Source organism: Dermacentor variabilis, chromosome 8 (assembly GCF_050947875.1).
Source record: "Dermacentor variabilis isolate Ectoservices chromosome 8, ASM5094787v1, whole genome shotgun sequence".
NCBI classification, from domain to species: domain Eukaryota; kingdom Metazoa; phylum Arthropoda; class Arachnida; order Ixodida; family Ixodidae; genus Dermacentor; species Dermacentor variabilis.
This window is the reverse complement of record NC_134575.1, coordinates 23,682,105-23,691,818: the sequence shown is the minus strand read 5'-3', so window position 1 is coordinate 23,691,818 and position 9,714 is coordinate 23,682,105.

Below are 9,714 nucleotides of genomic sequence, written 5' to 3'. Positions count from 1 at the left end.
TTCACTCAATCCTTTCTTTATAATTATCTCTCTCTCTCTCTCTCTCTCTCGAGCATGTCGCATAAAAAACAGTTACACGGTTGAATGAGAATGACTGATGGGGGAGCCCCGTTGCTACAACCCGCCGACGTTAGTGTCATCGATCAAAACATAATCGCAATGCTTCGCGGCTAAGTGCGTTTGTGTGGCCGGGCGGTGACTTCATACTGCGTCGATGGCCGCTAGGGGGCTCAGGAACTCCACGAAATAACAGCTGGACAAAGGTAACGCCCACCGTAGTTGCGTCGCTATCGCAATGTGGAGTCGTCAACCGCAACGTTCACTTCAGCATCAAGGTCCAAAGCTGCTATGCTAGGTCTATAACAAATCACTGATGCTACAATGAATCATAGACGAACAGACGACATTGTGTATATCCCTGCCATTTGAACCTTTTCTTTATGTATCGTGCAGCGCTGCAAAAAGGCTTTTGCAATTTCTTGGCTTTTCAGACGTTCATGCCGAGACGTTCTTGCCGCACTCAAACTATTGCCATTTTTTGTTTAAATTTTGCCATAACTGAAGGGCTAGTCAAAGCACTACAAGCATCGCTTCACGTGACCTCATTCAGTTTATAGTCCCAACTGTGTTTCTACGAGCGTCCCTACACACTCTGGAAGCTTGACGCCTCATTTTCTATATGGCTGTGCAATTTGGTAGCTTTCCTGTAAGCAACACTGCACGAAACTCCGCGCTCTTGACGACGCCTTGTGTGAAACGACAACAGCACCTTTGTAATTGCTTTCCCATATAGCGAGGAGAATAGTGAATGAAACGACTTCCGTTCCCGACTCCCTTTGTGCGTAAAAAGCGGCGAACGCGCCGTGACTCGAGTCGCCGACAGTTTCATTCATAGTGCACTCGTAACAAACAATGGGCAAGCACGCGCGAACGCCATAATTGCGAGACCGGGCCATTGATAATATATTACGCTCCGCCGACACGGCATGTCCTGCGCTGTCGTTCGCAGAAAACAACGACCACAGGCACTCTCGAAAGCGAGCACAAGCAGTCCCAGAAAAAAAAAAGTACACGCAAAGAAAATAGCCAGCCCGAACCGGACTTAGCCCAAGGCACCTATAGACTGCTTTGGCAACGTCGCGGTGGCTAGGGAAACCGTTATCTTTCCGACAACGGGCGCCCGACACTATAGCTTTCCTTCTTGCATTCCTTTCCTTTTTTTTTCTTTTTTCTTCTCTTTTTTTCTTCCGCGTAATTGCACCAGACTCTAACGGAGGCAAGAAAATGGATGTCCAAAGTGGAACGGAGCAGCAGGACCCACTTCGGCAGGACAGCTCTGGGCTGTCGTTCAAGTTCAGGTTCACGCTCTGATACAGACCTCGGGGTATCGGCTGTTACACGCCTTTTGTGCTGTCATGGGTAAGGCCACGATGTCGGCACTTTGTTATGCGGCAAAGCTGCAGTAGGAGGCTCAGTTAGCCGGTGTATATGACCCGTTTTTGTTGTAGCTGGTCCCACCACAACTTCCTTGTTCGCTTGATCATTCCAGACAGAAAATCACATGCGCAATAAAGAAAAGGGGAGTGCCAGGCGTTCACGGGTATACCCTTGTGCGATGCGTTTATAGCTTCTGTAAGCTCCAGAGCGTAATTATATGTCGTTGCGTTAGTGCAAGTATGGAGGCGTACGAGTAGTAAGGCTCAAGGCTTCTCTTAGCTGCTCCGGCACAAGGAAAAGATCAAAGTTATGATTAGCTGTGTTAGACTGAAGCTCGCATGTGTCCTCCACGTGTCACACATGATTGCTTCAGGCGCCATATAGGCTCAGACGCTGGTTAATCCCTGTTCGTTGATCATGGTTTTCGTTTTTTGGTTTCTTTTCCTTAATCAATGAACATTTCCGGCCCTGGCGGCATGGACAAGAGTAACGAAAACTGGGCCTAGACTACGGATGTGGAGATCAGCAAGAAAGCTGGAAAGTGCTGGAAGTTGTCCCCGACTAACGCAGTGTGACTAGGAAAAACTGTCGTTCTCTCAAAACCGCTTCTTCGAAACGATACACCGATCTCCTCAAAACAACAAAATCAGCATAAGTTGTACATGATATCTGACATTTCATACGTCTTTCACGAGGTTGCACACGGCGCCTAGAGATCTTAAAAAAAATTGCTCCTGGACAACAGAGGCGTTAAAAACGTGTTTCAGTAATGATGAGGAGGATGATGTCATACATATCAATATCGACAACTGCGCTTGAATTCTGAGACAATGAAACCGCCGACAGCTAACGCAGTTATGAATCTACATAGCGGGTCTACCTCTTCTTGCATCTGATTACACACGCCTCCTTCGGTATGAACATCACGCCGTAAACTATATATATATATATATATATATATATATATATATATATATATATATATACTGCTGATGCGTGTGTATGCATACCCTATTGGACGTTCCGGCAGAAACCAATCTCAGGATCATTGCCGCCGTTAATGCGATTGGTATTGAAACAACGTAGCGGCATAACGTACGAACACCGCCTAAACGCGTCATGCATGAGGCGTCTACTGCAGCCGGGTTCCTTTCTCGCGCCTTGCACGGGACATACTGCGCCATCTAGTGGCGCCGCAACGAATTCCGCGCTCGGCACGTCCATCTATATTCGGACAATGTTCAGACAACATTGTCTGAATGTATAATACGCCGGTTCGATTCCGGCCGGCACTGGAGGAATTTTAAAGTTTTTTTTTTTTGCTAGTGAAGAGTGGCGCATACCCAGGGGCTTATAACCAGTGGGCGAAGTTGGCGTCCGAGAGGTTCATCAAAAAGCAGAGCATACCCAGTTGCGTTTGCGTGAGAGAGGTTTGATACGGACTGACAAACAAATACGCAGACAGACATGCCGCAAACTTGGTGAAGTTCCCGAAGAGTGCTAATCGCAATTAAACAGTTGGTTCTGAATTGTGGGGACAGAGGACGGCGTGGCTTAATTACGAAATTTCTTATCTTTCTTGCCACATTGAGTGTAGCACGGGTCTCAACAAATCACCGGAACTAAGCCGCATTGTGCTTGGCCAGCTGCTGCTTGAGAAGGAAAACCACAAGGAGGGCAGGATGCTTAGGGGTCTGCTTCTTCGGTATAGTAATTCACGATCTGTTGGATTCAGTTGTGCTCCAAAAGTACCAAGCGCAAAATATGGACGCGGTGTCCCCAGTAGAGAATTTCCAACAACCCAGACGGACAACGAATTTAATTGCTACTTCTAAGAGCAAATGTAACTGCAGACAATCGGGTGCCGTTAGCGAAAGCGCCGAGGTTAATTATTAGATAAGAAAACCGTGTCGCCTTGCGAAATCTCGTGCGAATCGCACCTGGGAAAAATGTTAACACGCTTTTCGAGACAGGGTCGCCGGAATGCTGGATCCCTCATTAGCACCAAGTCGCGCAATGACCATGGCTTGGTTCATTGCGCTTACCTCGCAGTATCGCGCTCACTAATTGCGCAAAGCAAAAAAAAAAAAAAACGTTGAATCGAAAGTACGAAGCGGACGGAGAGAGTGCTGCAGACCCAACGCAGGGATCTCAACGCCAAGTCTCGGCGGCTAGGCGTACACAAGACCGAGGCAGCCAACAGTACAAAATATGAACGGCCAAAACAGAAAAGAACCGTGTCCGGTCTTGAAGGTTCGACGAGGGTGCTCCCGTTTCGTGCCCCGGCCAACGCTGCCCAGGTCGCAGCGCCTTTATCTCGCCGAATCTGTTATCGGACTGAAAAAAAAATAGGCGCCTGCTTTCGAGGAGGTTGAATGCACCTCGTAGGCGGGCGATGAAAAATTACGTGCCAGTAATGAATGCAAAGTGACGCAGCGGAAATGACCGTCGATGGAAGGACCGCACACACACGGAGAACGCCAACGAGCCAATGCGCGCGGCCCCGTAAGACACACGTAGACAACATAAGTACGAAAACACCATAGGTGCTCATTTTTAAGGTTTATGAAACTTCAAGGCCAAAGCATTATATGCCCCGTTACGCGATAATCCGGCGTTGTCGTCGCGCGGTGAGCGAAAGATGGTACTAAAAATGACCGACGACGCAACGAGTAGAATCACGTCAAAAATGCTCCGATTGATGTCAGAATTGTCAGGCAGATCTCTGTAAACAAAGCCAAGAAAAGTAATTGGGAAGACAATTTGGTACATGTCGGTCTAGGCGGGAATCGAACCCGGGCCTCCGGGCTGCTAAACGGGCACGGTTCCCCGACGCCATGGTGTCTCCACGGTGGGAGTTGACTACAGCTGTGCCTAGTGCGTGCGTCGTTGCACGCGTCAGGTGACTGCCTCAGTCCCTGCTTCCCACGTGTTACTTGCTCTTCGGATTTCGTCCTTGCTGTGTCTACTGCGATGCATTCAACTCATGAGCGTATGTAACGAGGTGTGGCTAGTGCATGAGTTTCAGCATACATCGGACTTTATCGATGCTGTCTGTACTGGCATACACTCGGAAGCGTCTACCTCAGCGGCATCCGTGAAACGTGGTCGCCCACGGAAGCACGCAACAGAAGGCGAAGCAAGGGAGCACAAAGAAAGACTTTACAATGTGCGCGACGACATACGGATGAATACCTGAGTGAAAACATTTCCCCAAAGCGACTACGATGCTTTCGCATTCCCATATACGTAAGCAGCCTTAATTGCCTCTGCCGAACGTTTTAAATACATCCTGTTGCAGGTAACGTAATTCTAGTTTTTGAGCTGGATTGTTTAGATAGGCGAAGATTAATTGCACAACTTGAAACACGTGTTCCACTAATTAACAAGAACATTCCTATTTATCTTGTTAATTATTATACTTTACGGCACACAATGCAGTTTATGGATGGCAGCTATTGAGTTTGTCAGGCGTATCCATTTGGAATGAATTTTCATAACGAGGCCAGTTTGGAGTTATGCGCCATCTAACTCGACGTAAAAATGCACTGTCGGTCCACTCACCTTAAGAAAAAGTCTCTTATGCATTGGAAGCACAAAAGTAACTGGAACGCCGCTGTATTTCATCCGACACTTTGGGAAATAATATCTCGAAACTGGTCCCATCCTGGAGAGTCATATCCGGTGGACGCGTCTTGCAATCTCCGCGGCTACAATTCGTAAATTGCAATAAGTGCAAGGAAGTAACTCATTAAGAAGTTAGTTAGTCTTTCTTTTGTTGGTTAGTTTCATATATGTTTTGATTTCTTGTGCTGGTAATGTCCGTCTCTTCGAATAATCCAACTTAACGACAAGAAGTGCGCTATCTACAACAGGCGATATTTAAAAAATTCCGTAAAAATCAAGAATGATCACCGTGTAGATATATAACGTCCACTATGAAAATAGCTGACTACAGGCGACGATGGTGAATGGTGGCGACGCGGCGGAGGATGACAGTTTACGGGATCACAAAGGGAATAACGAGCGAAGAAGAAACAATTATAATTCCTTTTGCTTAGAACCGTTAAGGGCTGCCGAAAGTCTGAATATTGGCGTCGAGAATGAGAGTGAACCGTGGGTGAAAACAAATGCTATTTTCTGTTGCAGAGACATGTTCTGCCATTGACACATCGGGACGACACCTGCAACAGATGTCACGGCGGACTTTGGCTTGAGTGCCTTTATGGACTTATCGATGCAAAATTATAGGGTACGTCGAAAGAGAGGGCATGTGCGGAAACGGTTTTGCTTGCCAATCCTTGCATCATTCGTTCCACGTGGCTCTAATACGGTGGAGGTTGTACGAGGAAGCAGTGCAAGGCCATTTATTTTTTTCTTTTTCGCGTTTCCTTCCCCTGCTCGACTTGCCACACCTTCCTTTCCTTCTCACGCCCTCCTGCCGACGCATTCGTAAATAAATGGTTCATTGCAGGGCTACTTTGTGGAATTAAATGCTGCGCATTATCGCTTACCAGCGCACACTTTCACAAGAGCCCAGTTTTCTCTGTAAGTATTCCCAATTGGGCGAGTCGGTAACAATTCATACTGCAACAGCTGCACTTACAACAGGCACAGCAAAGAAAGCAAGGATGACTCAGGACACGCACGGTGTCCTGTGTTCTTTTTGCTCACCCCGGTCATAAATTGTGATGTTCTAGTAAAGACATTTCCCACTAGAATTTATAACTGCCTTCTTGAAGCATAAACGCAGTGGATAAATTACTACTGGCGACTACTTGCTTTTGCTTAGTGGTTCAGTGTATCTGGGGCTCTGCTGGTCAGAACGAGGTCGAGGGCTCGGTTCCAGGCTGTGGCAGTCGCACTCTGCTCGCGCTCCTTGCAAGTAACCCAGATGGCCGAGGTAATGAATGCGGCTCTCCGGGCTCTGCAAGAAGGCGATTAATACAAACGGGTGTGTAAGGAATCTCAAGAATTCCTACGTGAACTGCACATACTGCGCTGTATATTGCCTTCCGCCGACCCCTCACAAAAATATATGCGGACGAAACTCCTACGAAGATCTCTTAACCCAAACTTACAGAGCACAGATTCCGTCAAGTGAATCCGAAATGTCGCATTATTCATGCATTCATTTGGAGATGATTGGTGACTTTAATGATATTAGCAACCTATCTTATGTTTGGTAGGTAATTGTTGAAGATATGTCTTATATAATGCATGTTGTGGGATTTGACGCATACCCAGTGACCCAAGTAGTAATCAAAAAGGTTTATTGAAGAGCGGGACATCATCATCATCAGCAGCAGCAGCAGCAGAAGCAGCAGCAACCTATTTATATGTCCACTGCAGGACGAAGGCCTCTGCCTGCGATCCCCAATTACCTCTGTGCTGTGCAAGCCGATTCCAAGTTGCTCCTGCAAATTTCCTAATTTCATCACCCAACCTAGTTTCCTGCCGTCCTCCACTGAGCTTCACTTCTCTTGGCATTCATTCTGTAACCATATACGTCCACCGGTTATCTAACCTACGCCACCGACAGAGAAATGGGTCGTATTTTGTGACTCCAAGGCAATTCTTCACAGTATCGAGTCTGCATTACATTACAGAAATTACGAGCAGATGATATCGGACATCAGGGGAGTGCACCACCACGTTCTGGAAAGAGGGCGCAACATTATCTTTCAGTGGATTCCAGCTCACTGTGGAATCGTCGGCAGCAAACTTGCTGACAAGGCTGCCCGGTCTGCCCACGAAGACGCCCACACGCGTCCAACACCTTTGGCGAGGTAGGACGCTGCCAGGGAACTTCGCCTACTTGCTGGCAAAAAGTCACAAGATCTCTGGAGTTCAAGTGCCTTCAATTTCCGATTACATAAACTGGATCCCACGCTATGGCTACAGCTGCCATCTAGCCATTCCCCGGGCGAAACAACGTTGCTGTGCTGCTTGTGGTTGGGAGTGGCGTTCCCGAACGCCTACTCCTATCGTATGGGAATGGCCGAGAGTCCGTTGTGCGAATCCTGTGGGCGCGAGGGAACCATTGAGAACCTATTGTGTACCTGACCTCGCTACGATGTACAACGCCTCTCTATGCGGGCAACTTTAAACCGGCTGGACTCAAGACTGTTCTCCGCGTCTAAGATACTCGGACCGTGGCCGCACCCGTCACTGGCACGAAAAGCGATTCCTGCACTAGTACAATACTTGAAGTGTACCGGCTTAAGAGACCGTGTATAGTGTCCCTGTGCATCCTCCAACTCGCACTCAGTACTTACCCTCTCCCTTTTTTCCTCTTTCTATTCCCGTTTCCCCCACCCCCAGTGTAGGGTAGCAAACCGGGTGCTCGTCTGGTTCCTGCCTTTCCTGTCCTTGCTCTCTCTCTCTCTCTGAATTAGAATATCGGCTATTCCTGTTTGCTCTCTCATCCGCACCGCTCTCTTCCTGTCTCTTAACGTTACGCCTAACGTTTTCCGTTCCATTGCTCTTTGCGTGGTCTTTAAAGCGGCACACACCCAGTGGTAAATACCCTGAGACCCACGTTGCGGTAAAAGAGTTTCATTTATGAACAGCACGTACAGCGTGGGACACAGCCATTGACCCATCTTAGCGTGAAAGAGGGTATTTCAGAGAGAGACAGAATCCTTTAATGAAAGGCAGAGATTTTAGCCTGCGTATAGACATCGCTGACATGCTACTCTGCGTGGGGAATGGAATCAGGAAACGAAAGACAGAAGGAGAGAGGCGCAAGAAGAAACATGGGTCAACTCGACAAACTTTAGTTCTACTTTGTCATCCTCATGCACCTTTCACGGGGTGAATTCTGTCACCTCAATGTAGGAAGGTGCATATACTGAAGGACTTTACCATTGCACGCCTTTGCCCATGAGTCAGAGTCATTGAAGAGCGGCACATACCCATCCGCCTTTTGCAAAATCTGCGGCTTGTCCATTGAGTAAAAAAGGAAGAAAAAAATTACTCAGTCAGGCATACCCAGCGAACCAAGTTGGCGTCAAAGAGGCTAATTGAAGAGCTACACATACCTACAGCTACGTGCCCAGTGAGCCAAGTTGGTTCGATGGTTGGTTTTGAACCCCGGTTACACCGGCACAGAAACTCGGGGACCTAACCAATTGACCGTAAACAGCCTGGCGACCGAAGTTGACTGGAAAATGATAAGACGTGGACAAGCACAGAGACATAGAGACATACAGCAAACTGGGTGAAGTTACCAAAGAATACTAATCAAATTAAAAAATAGATTCCCACTTACTTGGTACATCATTGCAGAGACTGCAGCTGCTAACCAAACGGAAAATAACAAAGGAGGGGTACAGGGAACGGAGCAAGTTGGGCTCGATTCGCACGACCGGGCGGATTGCTGATTTAGTCCGCAGAGGACTGTCAGGTCGGTCAGCTTTTACCAATCGCACCGCTAGCCGCTCGACTGAAGCGTTTTTGTGCGCGGCGAGATTAAAAAGCACTGATCGAGATACGTACTGCACGCGGGCTGACTTAAATGGTTATCGGTCCCGTTGTGTGCATCTCGCTTTAAGGAAGATTTTCAGATCGATAAAGAGTGGCAAGCTGAAGGATACGTGTATCAGCCGACACTTCGATGTTCTTTTCACGTTAAGAAAGAACAGTTTGACGCATCTTATTGTCGTAAAGTCATGGTTTTTATGTCACTTGGCTTCGTTTTTGTATTTGGGTCTCTTGTGGTTTTGCGGTTTCGGTTGGTGCATTAATACTTTATACCACTTTGCTTCTATCTTTCGGTCTCTTCTAAGTAATGCACCTGAGCATGCGTTTTTAACGTAAAAAAACTACAAAATAGCACCGTGTATAGCATCAATAGAGCGTTATTTAGTTGCAGTTCAGCCATTCGAGCGCATGTGTTTGTCTATTTTTGTGAGAACATGTGTCCACAGATGCGCTATTTGCACAAAAATAGTCGACCAACTGTCCAACAATTTTTTGAGCAACATAATTAGGAGATCCACCTTAGCCGCTTTGTTGGCCTAAAAGAAATGTGTCAAGCCAATCAATCAATGAATAAATCAATAACTCAGTCGATCGAACACTCAAACGATCAATAATTTCCCATATAGCAAAAAGACGATACTTACCTAAAGTGACGACAGAAAAGAAAAGAGAAATGGAAAGTGACGGCGCCTTCATAATTTCACCAGTGCCTCCTTGCGCTAGGAATTCGCGAAGTCAGGACGTTTTGAAATTTACGTCATACCAGTTTCGTCAATCCTGCAGTTTTTGTTT